Genomic DNA, 19,515 nt, shown 5'->3' with positions numbered 1-19,515 from the left:
CTACGTGAAGTACATTGATGACTCCACTCTTGCTCAGTGCTATATGTTGGGCTCTATGACTCCAGAGTTACAGAGACAACATGAAAAGATGGATGCCAGATCCATTCTCCTACATGTCCGTAAATTGTTTGAGGAACAGGGAAGGACTCAACGATATGAGATATCCAAGAGCCTTTTCCGCGCTAGGATGACTGAGGGGACACCGGTTCAGAACCATGTCCTAAAGATGATTGAGTGGATAGAGAAACTCACAGGTCTAGGAATGGTCCTAGAGGATAACTTGTGTGTGGACATTGTGCTTCAGTCCCTACCAGATTCCTTTTCACAGTTCATAATGAACTTTAATATGAACAAGCTTGAGGTGACTCTCCCAGAGCTCCTCAATATGTTGAGGGAGGCAGAGAGTACTATTAAGAAAGAGAAGCCAGTTCTCTACACTGGTGAGACCAGAAAGAAAAGGAAAGCAGAAAGGTCCCTTAAGAAGGGAAAGGGCAAGGGCAAACAAGGTAAAGCAAAGGTTGCTAAGAAAGACCCAACAAAGGACAAAGGCCAGTGCTTCCACTGTGGTAAAGATGGGCACTAGAAGAGAAACTGCAAAGAGTACCTTGCAGAAAGGGCGAAACAAAAGCTTGATGAAGCTTCAGGTACATTCATGATCGGTCTCCATTTGTCAGACTCTTATGATAACACATGGGTATTAGATACCGGTAGTGCTTATCATATATGTAATTCGTTGCAGGTTCTGGCAAGGCCTAGGAGACTAGAGAGAGGCGAGATGGACCTCAAGATGGGTAATGGAGCAAAAGTTGCTGTTTTAGCTGTTGGCGAGGTCGCCCTACATCTGCCTAGTGGAGCTTTTATTGCATTAGATGCATGTTATTTTGTTCCTTCTATTATCAAAAATATTATCTCCATTTCATGTTTAACAGTTAATGGATATAAATTTGTTTTTGAGAACAATGGTTGTTCGATATTATTAGATGATAAGATCATCACGAAAGGAACATTGCATAATGGTTTATTTATGTTAGACACCACTCCACATATCATGAATATAAATATGTCCAAAAGGAAACGAGATGAGTTGAATAGTGCATACCTGTGGCATTGTAGGCTAGGTCACATCCATGAAAGAAGGATTCAAAAGTTGCTAAATGATGGATATCTAGATCCATTCGACTATGTGTCATATGCAACTTGTGAGCCTTGCATTCGTGGAAAACTGACCAACTCTCCATTTAGTGGAACTGGAGAGAGAGCCACTGAGTTGTTGGAACTCATACATAGTGATGTATGTGGACCCATGTCAACTCATGCCATTGGAGGTTACTCCTACTTCATTACATTTACTGATGATTTCTCAAGGTATGGATATGTGTACTTAATGAAGTACAAGTCCGAGGCCTTTGAGAAATTCAGAGAGTATAAGAATGAGGTGGAGAACCAGACTGGAAAGAGTATCAAAACTCTTCGATCAGATCGAGGAGGTGAGTACTTAAGTACAGAGTTTACTCACTTCCTCAAGGACCATGGGATATTATCCCAATGGACACCTCCTTATACACCTCAGCTCAATGGTGTCTCTGAAAGGAGAAATCGTACATTATTAGATATGGTACGGTCCATGATGAGTTTCGCTGACCTACCCATCTTATTCTGGGGATATGCCCTAGAAACCGCAGCTTACCTTCTGAACAGAGTTCCAACTAAGTCGGTGGTGTCTACACCATATGAGATATGGAAAGGGAAGAAGCCTGATCTTAAAGTAGTTAAGATTTGGGGCTGCTCTGCCCATGTTAAAAGACACAACCCCGATAAGTTAGAATCAAGGACAGGGCGATGTAAATTTGTGGGATACCCCAAGGAAACTTGTGGGTATTACTTCTATCATCTCGAGGACCAAAAGGTCTTTGTAGCTAAGAGAGCAGTGTTCCTTGAGAAGGAACACATTCTTGACGGAGACAGTGGGAGAATGATAGAATTGAGCGAGGTTGGAGAACCAAGCTCAAGCACCACTCTACAGCCCGAGTCTGTTCAGGTATCTAATACACAAGTTTCAACTTTACGCAGGTCTGATAGAGTATCCCATCCTCCTGAGAGATATGTGGGACATATTAGAGCAGAGGATGTAGAGGATATTGATCCTCAGACCTACGAGGAGGCTATTATGAGTATAGACTCCGGGAAGTGGAAAGAAGCCATGAATTCTGAGATGGATTCTATGTACTCCAATAAGGTTTGGAACCTAGTTGATGCACCCGAAGGTATTGTACCCATCGGTTGCAAGTGGATCTTTAAGGAAAAGATCGGAGTAGATGGAACGGTAGAGACCTATAAAGCAAGGCTAGTGGCTAAGGGGTATCGTCAAAGGCAAGGTGTTGACTACGACGAAACTTTCTCACCCGTAGCAATGCTAAAATCCATCAGAATTCTATTGGCTATTGCAGCACACTATGATTATGAGATCTGGCAGATGGATGTGAAAACCGCATTCCTCAACGGGAACCTGGAGGAGGAGGTGTATATGATGCAACCTGAGGGATTCGTGTCCAAGAACTGCCTAGATAAGGTGTGTAGGTTGCTTAGATCCATTTATGGACTAAAGCAAGCTTCCCGAAGTTGGAACATAAGATTTGATGAGGCAATCAGATCTTATGACTTCGTTAAGAACGAAGATGAGCCTTGTGTATACAGAAAGGTAAGTGGGAGCGCTATTAGCTTTTTGGTGTTATATGTGGATGACATCCTCATCATTGGGAATGACATAGGAATGCTATCCACAATAAAGGCTTGGTTATCTAGACACTTCTCCATGAAGGACTTAGGAGAAGCATCTTATATCTTGGGGATTAGAATCTATAGAGATAGATCCAAAAGGATGCTTGGCTTGTCCCAGTCCAGGTACATAGAAACTATTGTCAAAAGGTTTGGCATGGAAAATTCCAAAAGAGGTCTCATACCGATGAGACATGGGATATCGCTTTCTACGAGTATGTCCCCAAAGACTCCAGAAGAAAGGGTGAACATGGATATGATACCTTATGCCTCAGCAATAGGGTCTATCATGTATGCCATGCTATGTACTAGGCCTGATATAGCGCATGCTCTGAGTGTCACGAGCAGGTATCAGGCGGATCCAGGCTTGGAGCACTGGAAAGCAGTAAAGTGTATCCTTAAGTACTTGAGAAGGACTAAGGATCTTTTACTAGTATATGGAGGTAATAGCCTTAAGGTTGAAGGCTACACTGACTCAAGTTTTCAGTCTGATGTCGATGATAGCAAGTCGAATTCAGGGTATGTGTACACCTTGAATGGAGGAGCAGTGTGCTGGAAGAGTTCCAAGCAAGATACCACTGCTGACTCGACCACAGAGGCGGAGTACATTGCTGCATCAGATGCAGCAAAGGAGGGAGTCTGGTTGAAGAAGTTCATCACAGATTTGGGAGTCGTGCCGGATAGTGAGGAGCCGATTTCCCTATATTGCGACAACAACGGGGCAATTGCTCAAGCGAAGGAACCTAGGTCTCATCAGAAATCTAAGCATGTTCTGAGGAGGTTCCACCTTATCAGAGAGATCGTGACCCGAGGAGATGTAGCAGTGGAAAGAGTTCCATCCGAAGATAACATTGCAGATCCACTAACAAAGCCATTGTCTCAGATTGTCTTTGAGCGTCACAGGGGTCTGATGGGGATCAGACACATAGGTGATTGGCTTTAGGTCAAGTGGGAGATTGCTAGTCATAAGTGCCTAGCAAGCCAATCACGTGAGTGATGGCACGTGTGACTTGATAAAGAATCTTTTTGCTTATTATATTTTTGGCGTATATCACTTTATAACTATTGCATAAATGCATATGTATTGTGATGTCCTTGGATTTGTGCAATGGGAATCGGATCGTGATGAGATCACGATAATGAGATCGATTCACCTTTAAACACATATCCTAAATAATCCCGGTCATAGGTTACTCGAGAGGGACATCGTGATAACCGGATAGACTGGTGTGCTGTATACCCGTCCATATGATGGATGCAGCTGGTCTCATAGCTACTCGTGTAGGGACACTAGGGATACAGTACAGGTGCTCATTGGAGAATGAGTTCACTGATTGATCCGCTTACGGAATGCTGGATGGTTGATGATGCCTTATTGTCAGACAACGATTCCGTAGTCCTAGTGGTGTATCTGGTTCTTAGACTTGAGACACCAAGGATGTCCTATATGAGTGCTCCACTCTTTGATACCAGACTTATAGGTTTGGCTGTTCCCAGATCTAGTACAGCTGGTCATTGGGAGTGGTAGTCGACCTTACGAGGGCTATTGAGTGTCGATAGAGGATCATCCACTCTCGGTATCATGAGAGGAATATCCCATGTGTTCTTGCTCAGACAAATCCCTGGCCAGGGTCATTCGGGTTGAGAGAGAAAGAGTTCTCCGGGAGAATCCGATTAGAGCGAGACTCAAGTAGAAACCGTATGGGTCTGACAGCACCATGCTCGATATACGGTCTCTGGGATATTAGATGGATGAGGGACTATAGGTACATGGTAACTGAGGACAGACAGGTCCAATGGATTGGATTCCCCTGTATCGTCTGGGGACTACGGCGTAGTGGCCTAGTACTTCCGTAGTCGATGAGTCGAGTGAATTATTACAGAGATAATAATTCACTTAGTTAGAAGGAGTTCTGACAGGTATGACTCACGGCCAGCTCGATATTGGGCCTAGAGGGTCACACACATATGGTAGGCATTGCGATGAGTAGAGGTTCGGATATGAGATATCCGACGGAGCCCTTGTCTTATTGGATGCAGATCCAATACCCACTAGGGAAAGGACCCATTAGGGTTTTGACACGGGATCTCTATAAATAGGAGGGATTCACAGCCTCATAGGCTAGAGTCTTTGCTTGCCCTTCCTATTCTCCTCTCCCTCTCCACCTCAGAGTAGGCCTGGAGTTTTGAGGAGCGTCGTCGCAACCCTGCTGTGTGGATCACCGCTAGAGAGGAGGACGCTTGACCTCCTTCACCCTCTCCTGAGGATCTGCAAGGAAATAGGGATATACGATCTCCCTAGGTAACACAATCTCTATACGCAGTTTTGTGTTTTGCGGATTTTGCGCACCAATCTTCGCACGACGACGAACATCTTTTTGGGAATCGAGGATTTTTGTTTTCTTGTTCTTCCGCTGCGCATATGATGTCGCCCCCCATGATTTCCCAACATAAGTTGAGTCTGATGGATGGCTCACTCGACCACTTGGAGCCATGCTAGGCGATGGCACCACCTAGGGTGGGTGGTGGAACCACTTGAGGCTTAGCCTCCCAAGAGGTCTGGGCGATGGTACCTGTAGGAAAATCTAGGGGGTGACATCACATACACAACATAAGAACATAAAACAAAATCCCCAAATTTTCCAAAGATATGTTTGTCGTCGTGTGAAGATTAGTATACAAAATCCGTGAAACTTAAAACTACGTATATTAAATATTATGTTACCTAGGGAGATCGTATATACCTGAATCCCTACAGATCTATAGGAGAGGATGAAGGAGGTCAAGCATCCTCCTCTTTCGTAGTGATCCATACAGTAGGGCTACGACGATGCTCCTCAAGTCTTCAAACCTGCTATTTGAGGAGGAGAAGGGGAGGAGAATAGGAGATAGCAACCTAAAAAAGGCTCTAGCCTATGAACCTTTGGTTCCCTCTTATTTATAGAGGTCCCTTGTCAACATAACCCTAATGGATCCTACCCTATTGGATATTGAATCTCGATTCAACTACCTAAGCTTCTTAGGTTAGTGGATCTCTATCTAATTATCTCTCAATGGTTCTTATTGGATCTCATCCATATTATCCAATAATTCAATGGCTTATAGGATATCTAATAAGATAATGGCTCCAGCGGATATCTCATATCCGAACCTCTACTCATCGCAATGCCTACCATATGTATGTGACCCTCTAGGCCCAATATCGAGTTGGTTGTGAGTCATATATATTAGAATTCCTTGACTCAGTGAATTATTATCTTTATAATAATTCACTTGACTCATCGATTGTGGATGTATTAGGCTACTACGCCGTATTTCCTAGATGATACAAGGGAATCCAATCCATTAGACTTGTTTGTCGTCAGTTACCGTATATCTATAGTCCTTCATCCATCTAATATCCTAGAGACCATATACCAGATATGGTGCAGTCAGACCCATACGGTTTCTACTCGAGTCTCGCTTTAATCAGATTCTCTTGGAGAACTTTTTCTCTCTCAATTTAAATGACCTTAGCCAGAATTTTTCTGAGCAAGAACACATGGGATATTCCTCTCATGATATCGAGAGTGGATGATCCTCTATCGACACTTAATAGTCATTGTAAGGTTGGCTACTACTCCCAATGATCGGCTATGCTAGATTTGGAACATTCAAATCTATAAGTCTAGTATCAAAGAGTGGAGTATGTATACAGGACATCCTTGGTATTTCAAGTCTAAGAACCAGATACACCACTGGGACTGTGGAATTGTTGTCTGACAATAAGATATTATCAACCATCTAGCATTTAGTAAGCGGATCAATCAGTGAACTCATTCTCTAATGAGCACTTGTATTGTATCTCTAGTGTCCCCATACGAGGAACTATGAGACTAACTGCATCTATCATATGGACGAGTATACAACAAACTAGTTTGTCTGATTATCTCGATGTCCCTCCCTAGTAACCTATGACCAAGATTATTTATGATCTATGTTTAAAGGCGAATCAGTCTCATTATCATGATCTCATCACGATTTGATTCCCATTGCACAAATCCATGGATATCATAATATATTCTAGCAACAAGCAATAGAAAGTGATAAAATACCAAATAATAATAATAAGTAAAAGGATTGCCTGTCAAGTCACACGTGTTATCACTCACATGATTGGCTTGTAGGGCACCTATGACTAGCAGTACCATTGATAGTTAATGCTGCCAAGTGGTCGTACCATCAGAGCCTAGTCTCCGAGGCTCTGTCAGGCAGTAGTACTACTAGACTGGGTGGTGGTACCACCCAGTGTCATAGTGTTAGGCGATAGTACCTCCCAGTACCCCGAAGACCCAATATGAGACTAGTTTTAGCTCCAAGTTTGAATCCATTTGAGGCCTATAAATACCTCTCTCATCCCTGCTCAACACACATAAGAACTAAGAATAAAAATAAGGGAAATCTCTATTGTAATCTTGTGAGAATTCTCCTATTGTAGTTTAAGTGTTGATTTCTATTTAAGAGAGTGAGTGGAGGTGTAAAGGTTCTCTCTTGAGCCTATCAAAATGAGAATAGAGTTGTTAGGGTAGTTAGTCCTTGCCTATTGAAGGAACACTATTAGTGGATATCGGTGGCCATGATGGAAGAGGAATCGGTAGTGGATGTAGGTCACAATGACTGAACCACTATAAATTAGTGTGCTTTCTTTCTTTGCTATCATTTACTTACTTTGCAACTACTTTACTTCCTCATTACTTTAGCTGCATACTCTTATGAATGTTTTTAAAGTTAAAACACTTTTTGATATGGTTTTATCATATGAAGTTTCAAATTATCGATGTAATTTTACATACACACTAATTCACCCCCCCTCTTAGTGTCGACTCAATTCTAACAGGTTCGGTAAAGTACCATATCCTCTTGAGAGATATGTGGGATATATTAAAAGAAATGATGTTAAGGATATTGATCCTCAGACCTACGAGTAGGCTATTATGAGTATAGACTCTAGGAAGTGGCAAGAAGCCATGAATTTTGAGATGGATTCTATGTACTCCAATAAAGTTTGGAACCTATTTGATACACTTGAGGGTATTATACCCATTGACTATAAGTGAATCTTCAAAAAGAAGATTGGAGTAGATGTAAAGCTGAAGATCTATAAAGCAAGGCTAGTGGCTAAGGGGTATCGTCAAAGGCAAGATTTTGACTATGACGAAACCTTCTCACCCGGAGCCATGCTAAAATCCATCCGAATTTTATTGGCTATTATAGCACACTATGATTATGAGATCTGGTAGATGGACGTGAAAACTGTGTTCCTCTACGACAACCTCGAGGTGTATATGATATAACTTAAGGGATTTGTTTCCAATGACAGTCTAGATAAGGTGTGTAGGTTGCTTAGGTCTATTTATGGAGTGAAACAAGCTTCCCGAAGTTGGAACATAAGATTTGATAAGGTAATCACATCTTATGACTTTGTTAAGAATGAAGATGAGCCTTGTATATACAAGAAGGTAAGTGGGAGTGTTATCACCTTCTTGGTATTATATGTTGATGACATCCTGATCATTAGGAAAGATGTAGGAATGCTCTCTATAGTAAAGGCTTAGTTATCTAGATACTTCTCCATTAATGACTTAAGGGAAGCATCCTACATCTTGGGGATTCGGATCTATAGAGATAGATTTAAGGGGATGCTTAGCATATCCTAATCTAGGTACATAGACACCATTGTCAAAAAGTTTGACATGAAAAATTCCAAGAGAGATCTCAAACCGATGAGATATAGGATATCACTTTCTAGGAGTATGTCCCCAAAGACTCCTGAAAAAAGGGTGGACATAGATAAGATACCCTATGCCTCAGTGATAGGGTCTATCATGTATGTTATGCTATGTACCAAGCTGGATATAGCGCATGCTCTGAGTGGCATGAGCAGATATCAAGCAGATCCAAGCTTGGAGCATTGGAAAGTAATAAAGTGTATCCTTAAGTACTTGAGAAGGACTAAAGATCTTTTACTAGTATATGAAGATAGTGGCTTTAGGTTTGAAGGCTACACGGACTTGAGCTTTCAGTCTGATGTCGATGACAACAAGTCGAGTTTGGGGTACGTGTATACCATGAATAGAGCAGTATGCTAAAAGAGTTCCAAGTAGGATACTACTATTGACTTGACCATAGAGGTAGAGTACATTACTGCAGTAGAGGCAGCAAAGGAGGGAGTTTGGATAAAGAAGTTCATCACATATCTAGGAGTCATGTCAGGCAACGAGAAGCTGATTCCCTTATATTACGATAACTACGAGGCGATTGCTTAAATGAGAGAATCCAGGTCTCATCAGAAGTGTTCTGAGGAGGTTCTAACTTATTAGAGAGATTGTGACCGGAGGATATATAGTAGTGGAAAGAGTTTCATCCGAAGATAATATCATAGATCTACTGACAAAGCCATTATCTCATATTATCTTTGAGCATCATAGGGGTCTAATGGGAATCAGACACAAAGATGATTGGCTTTTGGTCAAGTGAGAGATTGCTAGTCATAGGTGCCCTACAAGCCAATGACGTGAGTTATGGCACGTGTGACATGACACACACTTTTTTTATATATTATATTATTTAGTATTTTATAACTTTATATTACTTATTGCCTGAATATATATTATGATATCTATGGATCTGTTAGGACCAAAATCAACACTAAGAGAGGGGTTGAATTAGTGCTTATAGGAAAACGATGTCGATTCGAAAATATCATATGATAAAATTGTATCAGAAATGCATTTGAACTTAGAGAAAGTGTGAAGTGAAGTGAGGAGCCAAATCAGTAAGCAATATAAAGGAAAAAGGCAAAGAAGAGAAGGCACACCAATTTTACAATGGTTTGATCATCGTGACCTATATCCACTCCTGATTTCTCCTTCATTGAGGCCATCAGCTTCCACTAACTGATCTTCTTTCAATAGGCAAAAATCAACTATCCTTTTACACCCCTTTTCTTCTTTTCATAGGTTTAGGAGATAACATTTACAACCACTCACCCTTCTCTTAAACTTAACCCAACACTTAGAGCTTGAGAGGAATTCTCCAATATTATAATAATATTTTTCTTCTTTTTTGTTCTCAGTTCTAATGTTGAGTAAGTAGGGATAAGTAAGGTAATTATAGGCCTCAAATGGATTCAAATTTGGAGCCAAAATGATTTTGTCCTAGGATTTTAGGGTACTAGCGGTGGTGGGCGATACCACCGCTTGATAAATTGACAAATGGCAGTACCACCGCTTGTCAGTCTAACACTGACATTGCGTGATACCACCACCTAACATAATCTGGGAGACTGTGTCTGAGTAGTACCACTGCCTAGATAACCTGGGAGGCCAAGGCCCAAGCAATGCCACCACTTGGGCCTGCTAAGGGTTATTGAATAGGCCTTTCACTTGGCTTAAAACAGTCCCAACTCAGGCCTAGTTGGCCCTTAATTGAGTTGGCATTGTTTCACCCTAATACTGACTCAATAAGATCTAAACCAACTCAATAAAAACACAATTGATTACAAACACGAATCCTATGTTATTCGACATATCGTTGGTTCATCCAGCGCTTCGTCCTCTCCTTCGACATATTTCCCAACCGGTATATTGACTCCTGCAACTTCCGATCTCTTTGATGCAATATCCAATCATTTGTCCTAATGCCGAAACTTATAGCACGAAGTCCTTTTGCCGGTACGTCGACCAATCCTCTAGCTCGACATTCAATCTCTTGACATGTTTTACTCTAGCCCAACGTATAAATCTTCTTACTTTAATCGATTTACCTTTTCTGATCAAAGTTAGTCCTACGTCACTCAAAATACATATTGGATTATATTTTCATCAATTGATTTCATCATCAAAATATGAGATTCAACAATCTCTCCCCATTTGAGGATGATAACTAATTGATGATAGAGTTTAAACTAAACTCCCCCTATTAATATGCCATATTGAAATAAGGTATTATTCAAATAAATGGTAACCTACTAATCTAAGTTGAAATGATTTTAATCATGAATCACATCATCATATACAAAATTTCATACATTGTGCATCATCATTTATGTATATTGCATCCTACCAAACCATTACAAATTATCATGGTATCAAAATATCAAAGTATATTGCATCCAACCATGCATGATCATCATAACTTCTCATTGTATGTATCATCATAATATCATGAGTATTTCATGTATAATTTCATATCATCATCATAACTTCTCCCCCTTTATCATCAATAAAAATTAACATGCAAGCTAGTAAGATAGCAAGTTTTGAACATGCAAGCTAGCAAGTTTTTGAAATATAAAAATTAACAAAATTTTTGCTTCTCTTGAGATGTATAAGATAGCATGTTTGTTTTTCTTTGCGATATTCAAGCTAGCAAGTTTTTGAAAAAAAATGTAAAATAGTAAATAGGAAGTTTTATATCATTTTAGAATATGCAAGCTAGCAAGTTTTAGATATATACAAATTTAGCAATTCTTTACTTCTTGAGATGGGAAAGATAGCACTTTTGCTTCTCTTGAGATTGCAAGCTAGCAATTCTTGTTTCTCTTTTGAGATAAGTTTATAAGTTTTGCTTCTTGAGATAGGCATCATAGTAATTTTTTGCTTCCTTTTGTAATGTGCAAGCTAGCAATTTTTCTTTTCTTTATAATGTGCAAGCTAGCAAGACATTTCTCCCCCTTTGTTATTGTCAAAGAGAAGGGAAGAATACAATAGTATAATTTTTCTCTTTTTTTTACATCAGTGATTCAATCATATCATAAGATATACAAATCATAAATACAAGGCAATTGTACATAATAAAATTTAAGTCATAAATATCAAGAAGTTAAGTGACATATCATGGTTAATTTGAATATATCTCTTCTTTATAGAAAGAAAAAATCTCGATTCATAGAAAACTTTCAAGTTATAATCAAAAGAAAAATCATGATTCATTTGGATAATTTCCCTTTTTAGTAAATGACAAAGAGAAACATAAGAGATTAAATAAGATATCTTGATTCATAAGAAAAAAGAAACTTCTCTATTGAGAAATCAAGATCATGATTAGGATAAAAACTTCTCTATAGCAAAAAGAAACCTAGGAGAACTTGATTCATGTATAAGAAATCTCAAGTCATCAAAATCGAAAATCAATATCATGATCCAAAAAATTTATAAGAAAAATTTTTGCATTTGGGAGATTTAACATGCCTAGGTTTGACATTCAAGTTAGCAATTTTGGTTCTCTTGATATGCTAGCAATTTTCTTTCTCTCCTTTGTGATTGTAAACAAGAAAGAAGAAGAGTGGAAGAATACAATAGTATAATTTTTTTTTTTACATCAATGCTCCACTCATAACATAAGGTTTACAATCATTAATACAAAGGAATTATACATAATAAAAATCATGTCATGAAAGATAATATTAAATATTATATGAATACTAAAAGACATGATTTATTTTGACAAATCTCCTCTTAAATAATCAAAAAAAATCTTAGGAGATCAAGTAAAAAAAGATCTTCAAAAGAAATTTTAAGTCATGAATTCTGAAAAATCAAGAGAAAAATCATAATTTATTTAGATAAATATTCTTTTTAATAAAATGCAAGAATCATACAAGAAGAAAGAGTAAGGGGTCTTGATTCATATAAAGAAAATATCAAGTTATAATTTCAAGAATTCAAGATCATGATATAGATAAAACTCATTCAAATTCAAATCATCAAATTATCAAAATCACTTTCAAGAGATTCAAAATGACATAAATAGATTCATTAATTTCTCATTGAAAACTCGATAAGATTTTAGGGATAGAGACATTTTCAAGAATAATGCATTCCCCTTTTTTATGTATTTCAATTTATATGATTTATTTTATATAAGCATGTTCAATTTTCTTTTATGTCAAATTCATGCATCATCATTTAAAACCGAAAAACAGAATATCATTACAAAAATTATCGCAAATACAAGCATGCCCTTGTATAACACATTAAATAATAAAGCATCTTCAATCAAAATCAATTTGTTTCGGCTAGTGAGCTTTGAAAAATGTGTTGGATCTCTGATCATAAGCCTTGAGTATCCACTATCAAAATATCATTTTTGCTCCTAGCTTTCGATTTTAGAGATATCTATAAGAAGAGTGAGTTTGTTCTAGGTACCCATTTAGCTTTGGGTCCCTCATAGTTTGATCTATCATTCTTAGCTTTTGGCATTAAGTTATTCATAGTTTCTTTAGGAACCCAAACTAATTTATGTGAGCCATACTTTTTAAATTGGCATTTACATGCAAAATAACCATGTCTACCATAAAAATTACACTTAACCTTATGGGTAATATACAATGTGAGTCCTTTAATGAAGATAGTTGACTTTTTTTTAGTGTTACTCATAAAGTCAATTCCTTCTTTTCTACGAACATGACCCTTATTGACAAGAATCATATTTAATGATTTGCTACTAATTTTAATTTTTTCTAAAGTTTATTGTAATACTATATTTCTTTCTTAAGCAAGTCTAATTCTTCACACTTAATGCAAGGGGTTAATAAGTATTCATCATACTTATTTTTTAAATTTTTAAATTCATTAGAGAGAGAAGTATGTTTCTTTTTTAATAATTTATATTTTCTACCAACTAAATTATATTCATCAAACAAATCATGCAAGGCATTAAGTAATTCATCGTATGGTAAATATGATTCGTTTGAGTCACCTTATCGTTGAGAGTCATTAAGGCGTAGTTTGCCACTTTGCCTTTGTTGGTTTGCTCATTTTCGGATGTACTCGATTCATCCCATGTCACCTTGAATGCTTTCTTCTTCTATGATAGGTTCTTCAATTTATAATAAGTTATCATATCATTTTTTAAGTTCATTTTTAGAATTAGACTTTTCCATGAACTTTTAAATTTTTTTGTCAAAAGTTCAATGTCATCGTCACTTGAGCTTTCGCTTGAGTAGTTTTCTATTGTTCGAAGTGCCAAATCCTTCCAGTTCTTTGGAAAGTAGTTCTCGTGTTCATCATATTCCATATAAGTCATTTCATATGTCATTAAAGACCCGATAAATTCTTTATGTGAAAAATTGTTTAGGTACTTTGCTTCTTATATTGCAATTACTTTTGGATCCCAACTTTTTGGAATGGATCTTAGAATCTTGTTTACAAGTTTAAGATTAGAAAAATATTTACTAAGAGCTTTCAAACTATTGATGACATCCGTAAAACAAGTGTACATATCAACTTTAGTTTCGCTTGGCTTCATTCGAAACAATTCAAAACTATGTATCAAAAGATTGACTTTAGACTCCTTAACTCTACTTGTGTCTTTATATGTGATTTCGAGTATATGTCAAATATCATATGTAGTTTCATATATAGAAACCCAATTAAATTTATTTTTATTTAGAGCACAAAACAAAGTGTTCATCGCTTTAGCATTTAAAGAAAAAGCTTTCTTCTCCAAATCATTTCATTCGTTCATTGGATTAGAAAACTTTTGAAAATCACTTTTGATAATATTTCATAAATTTAAATCCATAGAAAGCAAGAAAACTTTCATTCGAGTTTTTTAATAAGTGTAGTCCGTCTTATTGAACATATGAGGAAGAATGATAGAGTAACTCTTTAGATTGCCAGAAAAAGCTATCTCTCTTAAGTGTTAAACCAACGAAGAGAAACATGACTCCAATACCAATTATCAGAATCGAAATAGGCACTAAGAGGGGGGGGAGGGGGTAAATTAGTGCTTCTAAGAAAACGGTATTAATTCAAAAATATCAAACGATAAAACCATATTAGAAATGCATTTGACCTTAAAGAAAGTGTGAAATGAAGTGAGCAGCCAAATCAGTAAGCAATATACAGGAAAAAAGAAAAGAAGAGAAGGCACACTAATTTTATAGCGGTTTGGTTATCGTGACCTACATCCACTCCCGATTCCTCCTTCATTGAGGCCACTGACTTCCACTAACTGATATTCTTTTAATGGGCAAATATCAACTATCCTTTTACACCCCTTTTCTCATTTTCACGGGATTAGGAGATAACCTTTACAACCACTCGTCCCTCTCTTAAATTTAACCCAACACTTAGAGCTTAAGAGGAATTATCAAAATATTACAATAGTGTTTTCCTTCTTTTTTGTTCTCAGTTCTTATGTTGACCGAAGGGATGAGAGGGGTATTTATAAGTCCCAAATGGATTCAAATTTGGAGCCAAAATGATCCTATAAGTACCCTCAAAGCACCATTGTCCTCAACAAACGTCACATCAACCATTACAACCTCACTAAAGAACTCATAGTAAAAATAGCACTCTAGCTAGTGTGCAATAATACAAGCAAAATGGCATACTTCAAGACCTACGGAGCCTCTAAGCATACCTTTTAGGAGGATAAATGATAAAGATAATATTAGCACCCTCTAACTTCCTCCACTAATGTAGACTAACAAATAATAAAGGTATAGGAACCAATAATCATTAAGGACATCACGCCTCAATTTCTTTAGATACCTCTTGGCTGACATTTTGAGCCATGCATATGCATTAATGACTAACAGCAAGTCGCTCTCATTAAAGCCTTTACTATTTATAGTAAAGGGGCCTTGGCTAATACATAACTAGGTCGCTCGGTGCTCAGGTCTAAAAGCCACGCCCCTGGCCAAGTTGGGGGGTCAGGCAGGTAATAGCTTCTCTACTCTCTACTCTCTCATTTACATAGCTCATACTATTGTCCTTCCCCCTCTCCACTTTGTGCTGACTTAAGAATCGAAGGGGCCAAGCTGGAAAGCTCTCAGTGTAAACATGTTGTGTAGGACTATCGACGACCAGGAGATGACCTCGCTGCCAGAAGATGACTCGTAGTATGGGAGACCCATGTTCCTCTACTCAGCCTCACCGCTCCAAGGCTAGATCACCTCTGGCAAACCATCCCCCTAGCAGACCCATCATGTTAGCTCTCCACATCAATGAGAAGGAGATAGAAGAATAAGCTTGCACATTCGATAGTGAACCAATCAAGCCGACTCATCAATCGATGATATTTGTGGTTCTATCTGATGGGGATATAAACAGGAATATCCTTTGTATATGAACAAATACTAGAAGACCATAATACGCAGCGGAATAAAATGGAAACATAATCAAACAGAACACCAAGATATACGTGGAAAACCCCTTCAATGTGAAGGGTAAAAACCACGGGGCAAACTAGAGATAATCCACTATGAGAATAATGAATATACAAATCTCAATCTCTTGCCCAAAACCCTAGCAACAACCACAAGAGAATAACTGGGATACAAGGATCACGTCACTGCCCACAATATCTAAAACCTCCCAAGTAATCACAGCAAGAGCCTACTGTAGATTTGATCTAACCTGAGATGAGAACACTACTAGATTATTGTGAACAGTCTATCTGCGTTGTCCTTGTCTTCTTCCCTTTCTTTCTCTTCCTTTTCTGCCTTATTCTCCTTCTTCTCTTTGGAATCTCGTGGCTATATAGATCACCACGTTGCTGCCCTTTTTATAGCCTTTTTCTACCTCTAAAACGCAGCCACCACACCCCCCTAATCTTAATTAGGGTTAGGTTAAGAGGGGGTGTGGGCTGTGGGCTGATAAAGCCCACATGGGCTGAATATAGGCCATCAGCCCAACAACCTCCCCCTTCAGCCCATAAGGGAGGCTGTCCCATGACTCCTCAATGTGAAGTCATGCCGACCAACTATCGGCATATCTCCTGTCTTTCTTTTGGTAAGGTCTTCATCAACATATCTGCTCCGTTGTCATCTGTATGAATTTTCTGAAGCTGCAACTGCTTCTCTTCAAATACATTTCGAATCCAGTGGTATCTGACATCTATATGCTTTGACTTGGAATGAAACATTGGGTTCTTACACAAATGGATGACACTCTAGCTGTCACAATGCACCACATAATTTTCCTGTTTCAGCCCCAATTCTTGTAAGAATTCTTTCATCCATAACATTTCTTTGCATACCTCTGTAGCAGCAATATATTCTGCTTCTGTGGTAGAGAGAGCAATACACCTTTGTAACCTGGATTGCCATGACATAGCTCCCCCTGCAAAAGTAAGTACATAACCTGAAGTAGACTTCCTCGTATCTATATCTCTTGCCATCCAGCTTGGACCTCTCATTATCTGGAACATGTGCAAATGCACGACAACCAAACACTCTCAAATGCCTGTAGGGAACATCTTTCCCTGACCATACATGCTCTGCAACATCACCATCTAGGGTTGTACATGGTGATAAGTTGATCACATCAACTGCAGTCCTCAAAGCCTCATCCCAAAACCTTTTGGGTAGCCTGGCCTGTGAAAGCATATATTTGATCTTTTCCATGATGGTGCGGTTCATCCTCTCTGCAATTGCATTATGCTGAGGTGTACCAGGAACTATCATCTCATGTTGGATCCCATGTGACCTGCAATAGTCATTAAACAATCCCGTATACTCACCACCATTATCTGATCTTATGCATTTCAATTTCCTTTTTGTCTCCCTTTCAACCCTGGCATGAAACTCTTTGAAGACATTAATAACCTGATCTTTGGTCTTCAAAGCATAAGCCCAAACTTTTCTGGAAAAATCATCTATAAAAGTGACAAAATAAAGTGCACCACTTATACCAAGAACATCAACAGATCCACTAGGAGTTTTTGTCCTCAAAGGACCACATACATCTGTATAAATACGGTCTAAGGCATGCATTTTTCTAGACAAAGCAGCACTAGCAAATGAAACTCTATGTTGTTTACCAGCCAAACAATCAATACAAGGGTTCAGATGTATACCTTTGAGATCTGGTAATACCTCTCTCTTGGAAAGAGCTTGCAGCCCCTTCTCGCTCATGTGTCCCAATCGCCTATGCCACAACTTCATACTGAAGTCTTTCTCTGTAGCATTTAACTGCTCGCCATAAGCTTTAGCCTGCAACCTGTACAAAGTATGAAATTTCTTTCCACTAGCTATAACAAGAGAACCCTTACTGAGCTTCCATTGCCCTCTATGAAATCTGCTTTCATACTCTTTATCATCTAGTCTTCCAACTGAAATTAAATTCAGCCTCAAGTCAACCACATGCCTCACATCCTTAAGTACCAACTTGCAGCCAAGGTTGGTCTTTAAATGGATATCACCCATGCTAATGATGTCTGCTGTGCCATAGTTGCCCATCTTGACAACACCAAAGTTTCCAGACCTGTATGTAGCAAAAAACTCTCTCCGAGGTGTAGTATGATAAGAAGCACCTGTGTCAATCACCCACTCAAGATCCTGACACACACAAGAAAAAATATCATCAGAAGGAGACAAAATCAAATAATCACCACCCTGCACTGTAGTTGTAGTATTATCCTTTGACTCCGTAGACTCCACTTCTTTTCCCGTTTTCTTGTTCTTCTTAGGTTGCTTACATTGGTTCTTATAATGTCCTTTCTCACCACAGTTATAGCAAACAATATCTTTTCTTGATCTTGACTTGCTCCTACCCATACGTGAACTGCTTCTAGACTTTGACCTTCCTCTATTCTCTGAGATAAGTGCCTGTGAATCATTCTGAGATGTTGCCGAACTCTTTCTTCTCAACTCCTCATTCAACAAACTGTTTGTTACTTGACTCATATTGACAATACCATCTGACGCAGAATTACTAAGGGAAACCACTAGTGTCTCCCAACTTTCTGGTAATGAACTGAGAAGTAACAATGCCTGCAACTCATCATCAAGAGACATTCTCATAGAGGATAACTGGTTAGTAATACTCTACATTTCATTCAAATGCTCAGCAATAGAAGCACCCTTTCTATATTTTAGGTTCACAAGTTTTCTGATCAAAAAAGCTTTGTTGCCAGCTGTTTTTCTTTCATAGAGACTTTCCAATTTTTTCCAAAGAGAATATGCAGAAATTTCAGTAGAAACATAGTGAAAGACACTATCATCAAGCCACTGTCTAATAAACCCAATTGTTTTTCGATCTAACCTCTTCCACTCATCATCTGTCATAGTTGTAGGTTTTGCACTATCCCCTTGCAAAGGTCCATACAAATCTTTGCAATACAAGAGATCTTCCATTCTTGGTTTCCATATCATCTAATTATTTCCATTCAAACTAATCATGCGAGAAATATTACTGGCCTCCATGTTCAAATACAAAAATTAAATCACCAAAACCCCACTCTGATACCAGTTGATGGGGATATAAACAGGAATATCCTTTGTATATGAACAAATACTAGAAGACCATAATACGCAGCGGAATAAAATGGAAACACAATCAAACAGAACACCAAGATATACGTGGAAAACCCCTTCAATGTGAAGGGTAAAAACCACGGGGCAAACTAGAGATAATCCACTCTGAGAATAATGAATATACAAATCTCAATCTCTTGCCCAAAACCCTAGCAACAACCACAAGAGAATAACTGGGATACAAGGATCACGTCACTGCCCACAATATCTAAAACCTCTCAAGTAATCACAGCAAGAGCCTACTGTAGATTTGATCTAACTTGAGATGAGAACACTGCTAGATGATTGTGAACAGTCTATCTGCGTTGTCCTTATCTTCTTCCCTTTCTTTCTCTTCCTTTTCTGCCTTGTTCTCCTTCTTCTCTTTGGAATCTCGTGGCTATATAGATCACCACGTTGCTGCCCTTTTTATAGCCTTTTTCTGCCTCTAAAAT

This window comes from Musa acuminata, chromosome BXJ3-9, assembly GCF_036884655.1.
Source record: "Musa acuminata AAA Group cultivar baxijiao chromosome BXJ3-9, Cavendish_Baxijiao_AAA, whole genome shotgun sequence".
NCBI classification, from domain to species: Eukaryota; Viridiplantae; Streptophyta; class Magnoliopsida; order Zingiberales; family Musaceae; genus Musa; species Musa acuminata.
This window is presented reverse-complemented; position numbering follows the sequence as displayed.